Here is a 14,752-nt window from a genome sequence, read left to right on the forward strand (position 1 = left end):
TTGTGGAGTCATATAGTTTCATTGGCAGTAATGCAGTTTGACCTTGTTGACCATATGGGGTAATCTTGGGTTTAGTTGTAGGTAGCAAGACTCCTGACTTACAAAAAGATGTCTATTTGTGGGTGGGTGGGTGGGAGATACATAAGTTTGAAAATCTGCGTCTTGCCCTTTTTTTTTAATTTTTTATATTTTTTTTGCGTCTTGCTTTTTAAATTGTTCTTTTGCCTGAAGACATTCTTCTGACAGTAGGAGAGGTAAGATAAAGATTTTTATTTCAAAATCTAAAATGGTTTTCTCTTTCCTCTCTCTCACATTGGAATAAAAGGACAATAAAATGAAAACTGTCTTTAGAAAGCATAAGTTAATATTACTTTTAATATTTTAGTGCTATAAATATGCATATTGAAATTAGTATATTCTTAGGAAAGTCCCCTTTTGTTTTCCTTTAGACACAATAACACAGGAATAGAAATATTTCTAAGTTACATATTAAAATCATTGACAAATAGTTTTTATTTCACTTGATATTTTATAACTGTATTTCCTGTTTTTCACCCAATAGTTTATTTTGAACATAATCTACTTAAAGGAGAGAATAATATGTACCCTATAATTTTCAACCAGTTATATGTAATTATAATTATTTAGTTTAGTTACTTCTAGAAATACACTACTCAAAAGGGTAGAAAACAGTAGCTCTTTTTCTTCTTGCAGTCTCTCTTTCTCAGAGATTATTAAAGCATTAGTTTCAAAAAGTAGAAAAATTATTTTAAGCAATATGAGTTATGTCTTCAATTTTTGATAGTTCTTTGAGGAGATAAATTTTGGCCGAGAATCAGAGATTATGAAATTCAAACTCCCTAGAATAAGAAAACTGCCTTTCATTATTTTCATTCCTAAAATAAAAATAGTCTGTGGGGCTTTTAGCATGTGGTAACACTTGTCGAAAATGCAGACTTGACAGATTTATTCAATTTAGTAGGATGAAGAGGGGGAAATATTAAGAACAAGAGAAATTATTTTTGAGTGTATGTAATTAAGAATGATTATTTGGGAATATTTAAGATGGAGGAATATCTGTATTTGCCAGTTATGAGGTATATGGAGTTACATGAGACTTTGATAATTCATTTCTAATTGTAATTTTTGTAGAATTGTAAATATTTAAATAATTTTCTTCTGGAATGTAATGAATTTGGAAATTAATTCATATCTTTACATATATTTTTATTTTTTTTTATGTTTTTGCAGGTGGAAAAAAGCTTTAAACAAGTAAAATCTAGACAACAGGCTCCCTGAAGTATTGACAGCCCAACTTAATCATGACCGTGATTCAAAAATGTTAATAAATAAACCAAGGTATTGTACAATTATAGTATCCCCCCAAATTTTTCAAGATCAAATTTGTTTTAGGAAGTTATATTTAGAATTTAAATAAAGTTACTGTATTTGGTTCTTCAACTGATTAAGGAGATATTTTCTATGAGCTCTTCTTCCATTTCCTTCCCTCTGCTTTCCTCTCCCCTCCCCCATCCTCTCCACACACACAAAAAAAGGGGGCAAAAAAACCTTATTCAGCAATAAGCTTTTGCTTACTCAGTATTGCTGGATAATTATTTTTTTCTGACAACAGCCTTTGTGTTGTATTTCCTGTATACCTAAATTAATATAAGAATTCAGTTTTTGATTCCTCTTTGCTGTGGTTTTTATTTTTTTAAGTTGTCTAATTAGAGAGACATCTAGATTATTGGTATCTGCAGAAAAACCCAAACGGTATGTAGTGACCGTATAAAAATTATCATCAAACACTATCCTGAGATATATGTTTTAAAAGGTTTTTTTCCCCTATTTTTAGGAGGCTTTTACTTTAGAAAAAGGAAAAGACAATACTGTTTTTTTTCTCCCTGCATCAAAGAAAATTAAAAGTTGGCTTGGAATTAAGGATTTAGGGATGCTGTTTAAGGAACTCTTCTCTATCAGGGCATAGCCCAAGACTGTCTTTCCTTTCGTACGTCACAATGTGTTTGAGTAGCCTGGCATTTCCAAGAAAGGGCAAAGATCTTTTCCTCGTGCTGAATCCTTTTGAGGCCAAAAAGAACAAGAGGGTCATTGCCACTTCAGCGTGGTCCCTGTTTGTGCCTTCGTGACCATGCAGACCCTGGAACCTAGTGTTGGCTTAACATTTGGGCCTGGAACATCTGGAAAATGATCAGAGAAGGAGCAGAGGAGACAGAAGAGTGGAGAACGGTTGCGTTTTGTTACACCAGGTGCTAGGAGTTAGCAACATCCCCTGTTTGATATGGGAGGCAAATTCTGTGGGCCTGGAGTTAGGCTTCAACAATTGAAGAGGTCAAAGGACAGCTGAGTGGGGTCAGTGAGACACCACGGGGTGTATTTTGTTACTCAGTAAAAGGAGCAGCCTCCTAAAACCTTAAAGGATTCTCTTGAAAATCTGTGTTGTGAAAAGGTTTTATGAGTCTCATGGCAAAAACTCCTGATTTATCTAAGGAATGCTTGCTTTTGTCTAATGGTAGGATAATCCTTACCAAATGTTGGCAACTAGTATAAGAGTCAATATAGGTCTGAAAGAACAGTGAGGGTTTGAAGTGTACTTCACTTTCCAAAATGTTTATCATTTTAATGTTTGTGTCTCAGTGAAGAATTTTGCACTGTTGAATTACCACCCTTTTCTTTCCTTGGAGCTGAAATTGGGGGGTGGGAGGGAGACGGGTAAGGTGGAGCCTACATTAATTTAAAAATTATTCTAACAAGATTTTGACTGATCTATAAACAGGGTATTATATACCTTTAACAACACCAAGACGTATGAACTCTAAAAAGTTTCCTTAGAATTTATTTTAATGTATAAAGAAAATAAATGACACATGAAATATGTTTCTAGATTACAGAAGATGTTTTAAAAATTTAGTTGTATTTCATAGAAGTGGGTATCAGTTGATGAATAATCATAAACCTGTGTTTCTCCCTGAATGTGTTTCTTGTCCATTTTAGTAGAAAGAAGAAAATCAATGTCAGAGTCAAGAATAGAGAATGGGAAAAGAAATATAGTAAAGGATTTTTCTCTTAGAAGGGAAATGGGAAAGTGGGGGCTGGGGGGCAGAATCTGCATGTTATGAGAGCTTTCCTTACCAGAGCCCAGGACCTCAAGATACCATTTCCATGATTATGGGTACCTTTGAAAGGTCTTGGCCACCTGGCAGGTAGTAAAAGGGGACTGTTAGAGGAATTTGGCAGTATTTGGATGTTCCAGTTGATATGCTATATGCATGTACAAACAGAGAGTATATGTTACTATATATATAGTAAGAGAAAGATTAAATGATGAGTAGTGTGTAACAGGCTTTGTTAAGCATTTTCTTACTAATTTGTGAGTTTACAACATTTGTGATTTTTTTTTCAATTTCTGTTAACAATTACTCGTTTTGGAGCAACATATACATAAATGTAAGGCTTAGTGTGCTTAGTGTCTATTTTCTCAAGGTTAAAGTGCCTTTCAACAACTAATTTAGAAACCTAAGTGTAGTGACTGATAATTGCCTAGAGAAAACCCACAGCTGTTTAAGTAGCATTGAAATTGTGGCAAAACTGACAAATACAATTAGCAATGTTAATAAGATAAGAAGGTGGAAAGATGGGCAGATGACAGAATGGAAAGATGAAGGTAGCAGGAGTTAACAAATCCATATAAGAACACAATGTTCACAGTTGCTTTGAATTTCCAGCACTGTCTCTTCTAAGCTAAGTCTTTTTACTACTCTATGAATTAGCAGCAGAATGGGTGTTTTGCAAATTAAATTCAGATATATTTGTTCAGTCCCTAAGTCACATCTAATTGTGAAAGAACATAGCTGTTTGGTGGTCATATCTAAAAACAATCAAATTTTGCTGATTCTAAAGAGGCCCAATTTTCTGTGTGGTGCTTTTTAGAAGTCAATTTTAAATGTACTTCTGTTGTACTGTAATTACCATGAGTGGGATTACCCTACTTTGCACCCTTATAATTCTTATTGGCCATCTCAATACATTACAAAAGAGACCAAAGCAAGCCCTGTTTCTGGATCCAGAGACCCAGTATTACCAAAACAAAACAAAAACCTGCAGAAGTCTTCAATGTATTATTACTGATTGTATTTATCTGGTTAATGTTTATAGCCCACTTTGTAGACAACTTCTTGGGAAAAATAAGTGGCGATTGGAAATAAGAGAAATTAGGTGAATGTTATATGAAAAAGATTTAGTCATCTGTACTGTTCCCATTATACTTTTTAACGCATCCAGTGAAATTTGGAAAATTATTGTGGTATCTTTTGAAATTCTACTCTGCATTTGAGAAATTGGTTTTTGCCTCTGGTGTTTTACGTAGATTTGAATAATTGGTGTGATAAATCCACACAAGTTTGTTCTCTGAAACCGTAGAGACTGAACTCTCTGAGTGTGGCAGCCTTGATGGATGCGGTAAACCACACTTTGGAAGCATTTCTCGTTATTTAATGTTTTCTGTTCTGGATTATTGACTCTTCTCCCTGTTGAAAAATTGGTCTCTGGTGACATGGTAGAGGTCACACATTGCCTATTATTGTTTTGCTTCTTTGATCTTACACAGGGATTGCCTCTGGTAATTATACTAGTTCCAGAGAGTCTCCATGAGATGTGTTTATTTTACAGAAGAATTTCTGGTATTTCAAGGAAGAAAGTAAAGATTTCTAGTAGTAACATGTGACTCTTTGTTACAAAGAAAAAAATAGCATCATACTTTATCTTTTAATTATGACACTTTTTAATAATTGTGAAATTAGTTGGCATATTACAGTAATTATTTCCATAACAATTTAAGACCTTTCATATCCATAAGTATATTGGTAAAATGGTTAATTTTAGAATAAAGTTACTAGGGCTGGGTTTTTATTTCAGTACCTAAAATACTTTTGGCTTCAGAAACTGTCAAAAGAGATTGATCTAGATTTAAATGTACAGAACTGTTTAAAATGGTTGGAAATTTCATCTTTTAATCTATTTGCATTTTCCAAAGTTTTCAGCAAAGAGGATGAATAAAAATGAAATAAAACACTTGTTTTGAATGCATGGTTAGCTTTGTGCTTTTTTGAAATGTGCTTGGGAAGCAATAATATCTCTTTAAACTCATTTAATGTATAATTAGATTAGACACACAAAAAGCTCAATGTATTCTTTGTTTGTTTGTTTGTTTACTCATTCTAATTTTATTTAAAAAAATTTTTTTTTTCAACGTTTATTTATTTTTGGGACAGAGAGAGACAAAGCATGAACGGGGGAGGGGCAGAGAGAGAGGGAGACACAGAATCGGAAACAGGCTCCAGGCTCTAGGCTCTGAGCCATCAGCCCAGAGTCTGACACGGGGCTCGAACTCACGGACCACGAGATCGTGACCTGGCTGAAGTCGGAGGCTTAACCGACTGCGCCACCCAGGCGCCCCTACTCATTCTAATTTTAAACAAAATATTTCCCCTAAGAACTCACAGTCTAATGGGGGAGTCAGACAGACACTAGACCCAACTAATTATAATCAAGAGCAACAAATGTCAATTTCAAAGACTAAATGAAATGTCTCAGACAAAAGAGACAAAAGAGAAATGTGAATATATGCTTGCTTTTAGTTTTGGATTATATATAGATTGTGAGAGCTTGCAAGAACCATGTTTGATTTCCTTGTCATTATCACTATCATCAGCAAATATTTTTAATAGAGAAAAGGTATGTGAACAGTAATGCTATATAACAAGTAATGTTCTTTTTATTTTCATGTTTCAAGTTTTTATTTAAATTCTAGTTAATTAGGGGTGCCTGGATGGCTCAGTCGGTTGAGCAGCCAACTTCAGCTCAAGCCATGATCTCACGGTTCATGAGTCGGAGCCCCGCGTTGGGCTCTGTGCTGACAGCTCAGAGTCTGGAGCCTGCTTCAGATTCTGTGTCTCCCTCTCTCTCTCTCTGCCCCTCCCCCCTTTCTCTCACACTCTCTCTCTCAAAATAATAAACAAAAAAATTAAATTCTAGTTAATATATAGTGTAATATCGGTTTCAGGAGTAGAATTTAGTGATTCATCATTACGAGTAATTTTCTTTTATTTTTTAATATTTATTTATTTATTCTGAGAGAGAGAGAGAGAGCGAGCACAACATGCAAGCAGGGAAGGCGCAGAGAGAGAGGGAGAAAAAATATCCCAAGCAGGCTCTACGCTGTCAGTACAGACCCCTACATGGAGCTCGAACCTGCAAACTGGGAGATCATGGCCTGAGCTAAAGTCGAATGCTCAATCAATTGAGCCACCGAGGTGCCCCTACCAGTAGTTTTCTTATACAAAGTCAAAGAATCTGAGAACTGTGAGGGACAGTAATAATTTATATATGTGACTGTAAAATTTCTTAATAAATGACCAAGTAACTTGTCCAATATCATAGAGGTAGTGGGAGTGGGATTTGAATTAAGGTCATCTGACTCTATAGCCTATGTGCTTACCCACTTCACTTGTAGGATTTCTATAAATGTTGCCTGGCTGCGTGGATAACTGTTAAAGTTTGGAGAGGGGGTGACAACATCTATAAAGTAAAAAGGTAACAAAACTGACAAGTTACATGAAGTTGTCCTTTTAGTACTATGTCTGGCACGCAGTCAATAAATTGGGCCTTAAAAGCAAAAACCTCAAACTAAAACCAACTATACACACACACCACAAACAGAATGTATCATTTTTATGCTCACCTTTTTTCTATGTCCAATAGCATGTTTTAGTGGGGAAAAAAACACGGGGTTTTTAGTCTAAATTTGAATCCTAGTTCTATCATTTATAAACTAGGTAAGCTTAGGTTGTTGCAAAAAATAAATTGTTCTGTCCACCTGTCCCTTGTTCTGAGTTTGCTTGTTTCTATGTGGTTTCTTGTTCCTTCATCCTATAAATGCAAGTTAGCTGTAGGGGTTTGACTATATTCACTACACCCATTGGCAGAAGTACTTTCTACAGTGTGTGTGCTTCCTTTTCTCTCTTATGGGGAGGCTCATGGCGTCTCATGGCTTGACTATTAGTGATACTAAACTTGAGCAGTGAGCTCAGGAGATGTCAGCCTGACCCCTCTATTATAGAGTTCCCCCATTATCATTGAGTAAATGAATTTTGCATCAAGGGTTGCAAATTGGTAATTTTATAATTCTGTCATTCTTTCCACATTTATTAGCTGAAATTCTTCATTAAAAATATTAAAACTCTCATAACCAGGACAATTTGGTTACTCTGAAGTACAGAAAGAGCAGAATAAATATTTCCTTCTTTCCTTTTCCTTTTTGCAGCATTCACTTAGATGATTTATTTGGGTTGTATTGTTGTTATTTTTCCCCAAGCAGAGCTCTCTTCTTCACCTTGAGTAGCAAAAATTAATTTGTGAGTTTTCATATTTTAAATATGCTTCACTCCATTGAATTAGTTCTCTTTTATGTTCAATTTCTCTAGTCTTTGGTCTATGGGGACATTTCATATTGACTCATGTCTTTTGACATGATCCATCACCCCTCAATAGCTTCTTTGCTCTTTGTTCAAGGCTCCTCTTGTGTATTTCCTGCGTCAGACCTGGAATTGGCTATAACTTCAAGAAGCTTTGATGCTTTTCAGTGGGGAATGGTAGTAGAAAACCACAATCAGGGTACTAGGAAGTGCTTATTGTTACTGAATTGTCATTGCTTCTCAGACTTCAGTAGACAATTCTTGGAAATACAAATCTAAAATATTTTTTAAATAAATTATTAGTTTAAAAAATATATATACCCATCTATCTTTTGCATAGACTATCTTGCTGTTAAAATTAGATTAACCCTGAAGTAGTATCTTAGATTTTCTTTTAGCATGTACATGATTTTTTTTAAAGCAGTGTTTTTCTTGTTCTTTCTTGTCATTAACTGTAATGATCCTTTTCCCCCATACATTTTATTTTTTTAATGTTTATTTATTTATTTTTAGAGAGAGGGAGATAGCAAGGAGGGGAGGGGCAGAGAGAGAGAGAGAGACAGAGAGAAAGAGAGAGAGAGAGAGAGAGAGAATCCCAAGCAGTCTCTGATTTGGGTTTCAATCCCACGAACTGTGAGATCATGACCTGAGCCAAGATCAAGAGTCCGATGCTTACCTGACCTAGCCACCCAGGTGCCCCTCCCCCCATACATTTTAAAGTTAATGTTTATCTTCTCCACATAATTGGTATTAAAAGTCAGCTTTTATAAACAGCCAAGTGTAGTACCTTGAAAATATTTATTCGTGGTCAAAAGAGGAACTTGTTGAGGGAGATGGTTGGGCCAATACCAGTATATCAAAACTGGGGGGAAATAGTTTGGAGTAACTATGATAGAAAGTAGTAGTGGAAACTCCAAATCTTGATGAGAGGTTCTCAGTCTAAGTGCTGGAATGATCTGGATTTTCCCTGGAATCTTGAAGCACCAGGAAAAGGTGAAGAGTGTTCACTTTGCAAAGCCAGCTATTAAGTAATAAGCCTGTTTTAAACTGCTTGTGTTCAAGGATAGTCATAGAGTTGGGATTAGCTCACGTGCTATATGATATTTTCCTTTTCCTTTATTATATTATGCTATAATACTGTTCATTACTTTAAAAATTAGAAGACATTAATAAGACAAAAAAGATAGGTTTTTTTGTTTGTTCGTTGTTGTTGTTTTTTTGTTTGTTTGTTTTAAGTAGGCTCTGCCTAAAGAGGGGCTCAAACTCAGGGCCCTGAGATCAAGAGTCACATGCTCTACTGATTGAACCAGGCAGGTGCCCCCCAAAAAAGACAGTTTAAAAACCACACAGTATCAATAGATAAACATTACTAATAGATTATTGTGTGTACTTCCCAGATTTTTGTGTTTTTATAAACACAAGAAAAGTTGTGTTTATAAAATTTCCAGTAAATTCATATCATATTATTAAGGTCAGATTTTTTTTTCTTCTACCTACCTGGATTAAGTGGTCTGCTTCAGATGGAAGAGGGTAATAGAAATTAAATTGTGTTACTTTTTCAAAAGTAATATATTGGACCATATCTCAAATCTAGTACTTTTTAAAAAACTGATTTGAGAAGAAAGTCAAGGAAGATATACTCTCAGGTTCCTTCTTTCTTTTTATCATTTGAGTTTTAGGAAACTTTTTCTTGTCCTTAATAGAAGAAGAAACTTTTTTAGACGGGGAAATATTGGAGGGAAATAAGTTATATAAATATTCCTAATATTTTAGGGAGTTGATAAGAATGTTTTTGATTTCTAGACTTGCCACATAATGGATTAATGAAACATGACTGAGTCTTCCAAAATTGGAAGAAATGGGAAGAAAAAGGGTATGGACAAGAGAGTTCTCAAAATCAGGGGACACACAACCCATGCATCAGATACTTTGGAGTCCAAGGGCGGGCCTATGCTTCCTTCCTTATATGTGTGTATTTATTCTTTGTTAAATAATTTACCCTTTGTTTATCTTTCCCTTTCATCTAATACAGGGAGGTTTGGGTCTTTTTATTCAGGGGAGGGATAGTTTTATTTTGCTTTTAAATTTTTTTTTAATGTTTATTCATTTTTGAGAAACAGAGAGACAGAGTGTGAGTGGTGAAGGGGCAGAGAGAGAGGGAGACACAGAATCCGAAGCAGGCTTCAGGCTCTGAGCTATCAGCACAGAGCCCAACGTGGGGCTCGAACCCATGAACTGTGAGATCATGCCCTGAGCCAAAGCCAGACGCTTAACCAACTTAGCCACCCAGGTGCCCCGGTTTTATTTTGTTTTGACTTTTTAAAATTATTGCTCGGCTTTGTGCCTATTAGCCCATATCTTATGCTAAAACTCTTTTTTCAGCCTTGTCTTCTTGCCACTGTGACATATACAGACAAGGACAAATCAGCAAACAAAAAAATTCTTCCTTGGGTTCTGTTTTGTGTTTTTCTGGGTGTTTTGTTTTGTTTTGTTTTGGCAATTTAGTAATACTTTATAGAATACCCATTTACCCAATTAGGTCATTATAGTAGGTGGTTAAACAGCTTAATGGTCTAAGTGATTAAGATAGCCTAAGAGAGCTGTTGTGTAGCCAAACTGACTAGATCCTACTCCTGTCTTTGCCATCTCCTTTTATTTGTCCTTGGGCAAATTCCTTAACTTTCCTAGGCCTCAATTCTCTTAAAAGGAGGCAATAGAGTATTATCTGGCAATTAGTAAGTTCTCCATGTTACCAGTATTGTAATTGTCCAAAGTAGAATGTTTCCTTTCACTTTTCTTAACAATGACAGCAAGGACCACCACCACCAGTAATATTAATGACAGCAACAACTATTATTATATCATCTGCCTGTTAGATGCCTACTATTGTGATAGGCACTTCACACATAAAGTTAACATTTGAAAAATAAGACTATGTATTCTGAAGTCTTATCTGATGCTTTAATTGTAAGAAGTGTTTGGGAAGCAACTGAAAGGAACATTTTCGTCCTGTGTCTTCTGTACTTGATAACTTCTATAAAAGTAATTACTACATTAATAATACAGTAACTATTAACCATGAAACACAATTACCTAATATTACCACAATTACCTAATAAATCCAACTTCAGGTCAGATAATGTAGAACTACTTTTCAGAATGAGTTGTACAACATACAAGAAGAAAGCAAACTTGCAATTTCTACATATATATGTATCTTTTATATATCTGGCTGACATTAAGGACTACAGACGCTGAGATGCTAATAGATACTCTTGTGACACTACAGAAATCTCTAAGAAAGAGATGGTGTACAATATGGGCTCTTTCTGCACCACTAATTAATTGCTCAAAATGCAAGTGGGATCAAGTACAAACCACCACACCATTGTGGTTTGGTGCCTTTCTGCTCTAGCCTTTTCCCTTTTCTACAGAAAGATAAAAGGGCTGGCATAGAACAGGCAGCTTCATTCACTGGAGGTTTTAGGAATAGGGACTGGAGAAGTAAGGAAAAGAGTAGCCTGGGAAACTGGTACCTGCTAATGGCTCCATGGCCTTTCCCCAATTCTCCTTTTTCTATTGAAAATGGAAAGGAGAAGGAATACAATTTGAGGGAAACCACTTCTGCAATGTTTCTGAGGTTTCTGCAATGGTTTCTGAGGGAAACCATTGATCTGCAATGTTTTTATTTCCCTTTTGTCAAATGTTTCATGGTTAATAGTTACTATATTATTAATGTAGTAATTACTTTTATAGAAGTTATCAAGTACAGAAGACACAGGACGAAATGTTCCTTTCAGTTGCTTCCCAAACACTTCTTACAATTAAAGCATCAGATAAGACTTCAGAATACATAGTCTTATTTTCAAATGTTAACTTTATGTGCGAAGTGCCTATCACAATTATACACTGACTTTTAGTGTATGTTATGCCATCTCAACCACTGGGGGCTCTTTGAGATTCAGAGGAAGGGAAGGCCAGTAGTCTAGGTAGATAATGCCAACAGTTTCAGTGACCCTAAATATCTTTTTAATTTTTTTAATGTTTTTATTTATTTTTTTGAGAGAGAGAGACAGAGTGTGAGTGGGGAGGGACACAGAGAGAGGGAGACACAGAATCCAAAGCAGGCTCCAGGCTCTGAGCTGTCAGCACAGAGCCCGACATGGGGCTCCAACTCACGAGCTGTGAGCTCATGACCTAAGCTGAAGTCAGACACTCAACCAACTGAGCCATCAGGTGCCCCCAGTCACCCTAAATATTATAGCATATGATATTAAACATTTTTTTAATTGTTTATTTTTGAGAAAGAGAAAGAGTAAGCAGGGGAGGGGCAGAGAGAGAGAGGGACAGAGGATTTGAAGTAAGCTCCAGGCTCTGAACTGTCCATACAGAGCCTGAGGCAGGGCTCGAACTCATAAACTGCGAGATCATGACCTTAGCCAAAGTCAGATACTTAACCGACTGAGCCACCCAAGTGCCCCCAGTGACCCTATATCATATAGCATATGATATTTTTTTTATTTTTAAATGTTTGTTTATTTTGGGAGAGAGAAGGAGTGAGCAGGGGAGGGGCAGAGAGAATGAGGAACAGAGGATCCAAAGCAGGCTCCATGCTGACAGCACTAAGCCCAGTGTGGGGCTCCACCTCAGGAACTATAAGATCATGACCTGAGCCGAAATCAGACGTTCAACTGACTGAGCCACCCAGGTGCCCCTTATAGCATATGATATTAAGAATACATTACACTAAAAAGGCTTCCTTGAACTCTACCCTTCTTTTGATAGCATTGAACTGGAAATTGGGTAGCACTGAACTTGAACTGTAAAGGGAAGAACTCTGTACTCAGCACTAAAAAAGTCTGGGGTCAGTTTTATAATTCTTTATATTATCATTATTGTTTTTAAAATGTCCAGTTATGTTTTCATCTGGAATAATCCGTCTCTTCCTTTTTACTCTTCCAACTGTTTCCTGGGTACTTCCCTTTGTCATCTTGAGTATTGCTAATGTTCTTATAGCATTATGTATATCCTCTATGATGGTGAAACATGATTATCCATTTTTATGCTGATTTAATATTTTTATTCAGCACAATATTTATTTGCCCTACATATACATATTTGTTATATTGCTCCTTAAACTATACATCAAAGAGATTGAGATTATGTAGTCCTCCATGTACAATTGGGCATTTCTTTATTAAACTAAAAAAAATCTCTTAGAGAATATAGTTTTCAATGATAAAAGGAAGGTAATTTGTTGAGCAGGTAATAGTTAGAAAGAGGCAAGATTTCCAGGCATTTGGTGCTCTGGAGAAAGGTCCACCTTTGAAGTTATTCCATTGTTCTGTACGGTTAAGAAATCCCATGGTTGACTGTGCTGGTAGTTTTCTCCCTTCAGCAAAAAAGAAAAAAAAAAGGTGAAATGGCTATTGAATTTTGACTTAGATGCATTAAATGGTAACACAACATATTTCTCCTGCCAACTCACCCTATTTTGATCATGTGTGGTCTTGAGCTTTAGAAAATTTAAATGTTTATAGTTGTCCTAATGGAGAGTCTTAGAAGGTTGGACAAAAACTTGGTGTTTCAGGAAAACTTTATTTGACAGAGTTTGTTGATTTTGCTTCTACTTGTAACTTTTGAGTATCATACATATACTTTTGGGTATGTACTTTTTGAAAGAAAGGAACCTAATAATTGAAGAAATCTAGTTTATTTTTTCTAGTTTTACTGAGATAAAAGTGACATATAACATTGTATAAGTTTTAGGTGTACAATATGATGATTTGATATAGGTATATCTTGCAAAGTGATTACTACATATAAGTTTAGTTGATATCCATCACCTCATATAGTTATAAAATTTCTTTTACTTGTAAAGAGGAATTTACTAATTTAAATCCATGGTATTTAGTTTCTTATTACCTATTTTGAGAAAGGTTGCTAAAATATAATTCCAGCTTTTCCTCCAAATCATAAGAATCTCCAACAAAGCTTTACTAAACGCAGCCACTCTGATGGAAATCTCTGAATACTACTCATTGCTACCCAGAATCATGTAAACAGCCTTCTTTGCTATATAGAGGCAGCTCAGCAGCTCATAGCCACCAAAATCCTTTGAAGCTCATGAATATAACTCTGGGAAGCCTGATAGTAAGGTTGTATGCATTACCCCTTCCCTGTTTAGCAGTGACTGGATCTGGGCTTCCTTTTCCTGCTGAGCCCAGATGCATGCTTAGGGTCCTTCTCAATGAGTCCTCTAGGGACTCCCTTCAGAGAGTCCATCACAGTTGGCTTTCCAGATGAAATTTAGTATCTGTCCCTCTCTTTGATGGGATAAGTGGGGCTATGATATTTTCAAACTGCCTTTCTTGAAATGAGATTTATCCAAATTGAGCCTGTACTGTAGGAGTATAGGATTTATCCTCACACAGCTAGATATTGAGTTCTGGTTCTGACCTTTACCAGCTGGGTGATAGGGGGCAAGTCACTTGGCTTCTCCAAGCCCCAATTGTTTCATTGATGAAGTGAGACAAGTCCTACCTACTTCTGAATACTAAGGATTAAATAAAATATATTTTTGAAGTTTATTTATTTATTTTGACAGAGAGAGAGTGCATGTGAGAGCACAAGCTGAGGAAGGGCAGAGAGGGAGAGGGTTAGAGAGAGAATCCCAGGCACGCTCCACACTGCCAGCATGGAGCCCAATGCGGGGCTCAAACCCAAGAACCACGGATCATGACCTGAGCTGAAACCAAGAGTCGGGAGTCTTAATCAACTGAGCCACCCAGGTGCCCTAAATAAAATAATTTTTATAAAATATTTAGGGTACTGTCTAGCTCCACAGCTCTCACATTTTTGATCCCAGAATCAAAATTGAGTTTTGTTTATGTAGACTATATTTATTAGAAACTAAGAGTAAGAAATGTTTAAAATATATATTAACTTTAAAAGTTAAAATTATAACCCATTATATGTCAACATATATAACATTTTGGGGAAAATAACTATATTTTCCCAAAAAAAGTTAGTGAGAAAAGTGATCTATCTGCTTCTAATTAAACCTGTTGCAATATTACACATCATGCAGCCTCTGTAAAATCCTACTGTACACGTATGAGAGTAAAAAAGGCAAATACTATCTTAGTAATAAGTTTGAAAAGAGTTTTGATCTCATAGACCCCAGAAAGGGTCTTGGTGACCTCAGAACATACTTTGAGAATTGTTGGTATAGCCAGTAGTTAGCACCCAAAGAATTGTAG

General features: G+C 35.8%; 1 protein-coding gene across 9 annotated transcripts in view; it reads left to right on the forward strand.

The window, feature by feature from the left end:
- GREB1L (GREB1 like retinoic acid receptor coactivator) overlaps positions 1-14,752 on the forward strand; it is a 287,573-nt gene that overhangs the window by 127,479 nt on the left and 145,342 nt on the right. For all 9 annotated transcript variants that reach the window (XM_047827102.1, XM_047827101.1, XM_047827106.1 and 6 more), the window contains one exon: positions 1,252-1,359. The gene's annotated coding sequence lies outside the window, so the exon portion shown is untranslated. The remainder of the gene's footprint in view (positions 1-1,251; positions 1,360-14,752) is intronic.

The sequence above is a fragment of the Prionailurus viverrinus genome, chromosome D3, assembly GCF_022837055.1.
Source record: "Prionailurus viverrinus isolate Anna chromosome D3, UM_Priviv_1.0, whole genome shotgun sequence".
Classification (NCBI taxonomy): domain Eukaryota; kingdom Metazoa; phylum Chordata; class Mammalia; order Carnivora; family Felidae; genus Prionailurus; species Prionailurus viverrinus.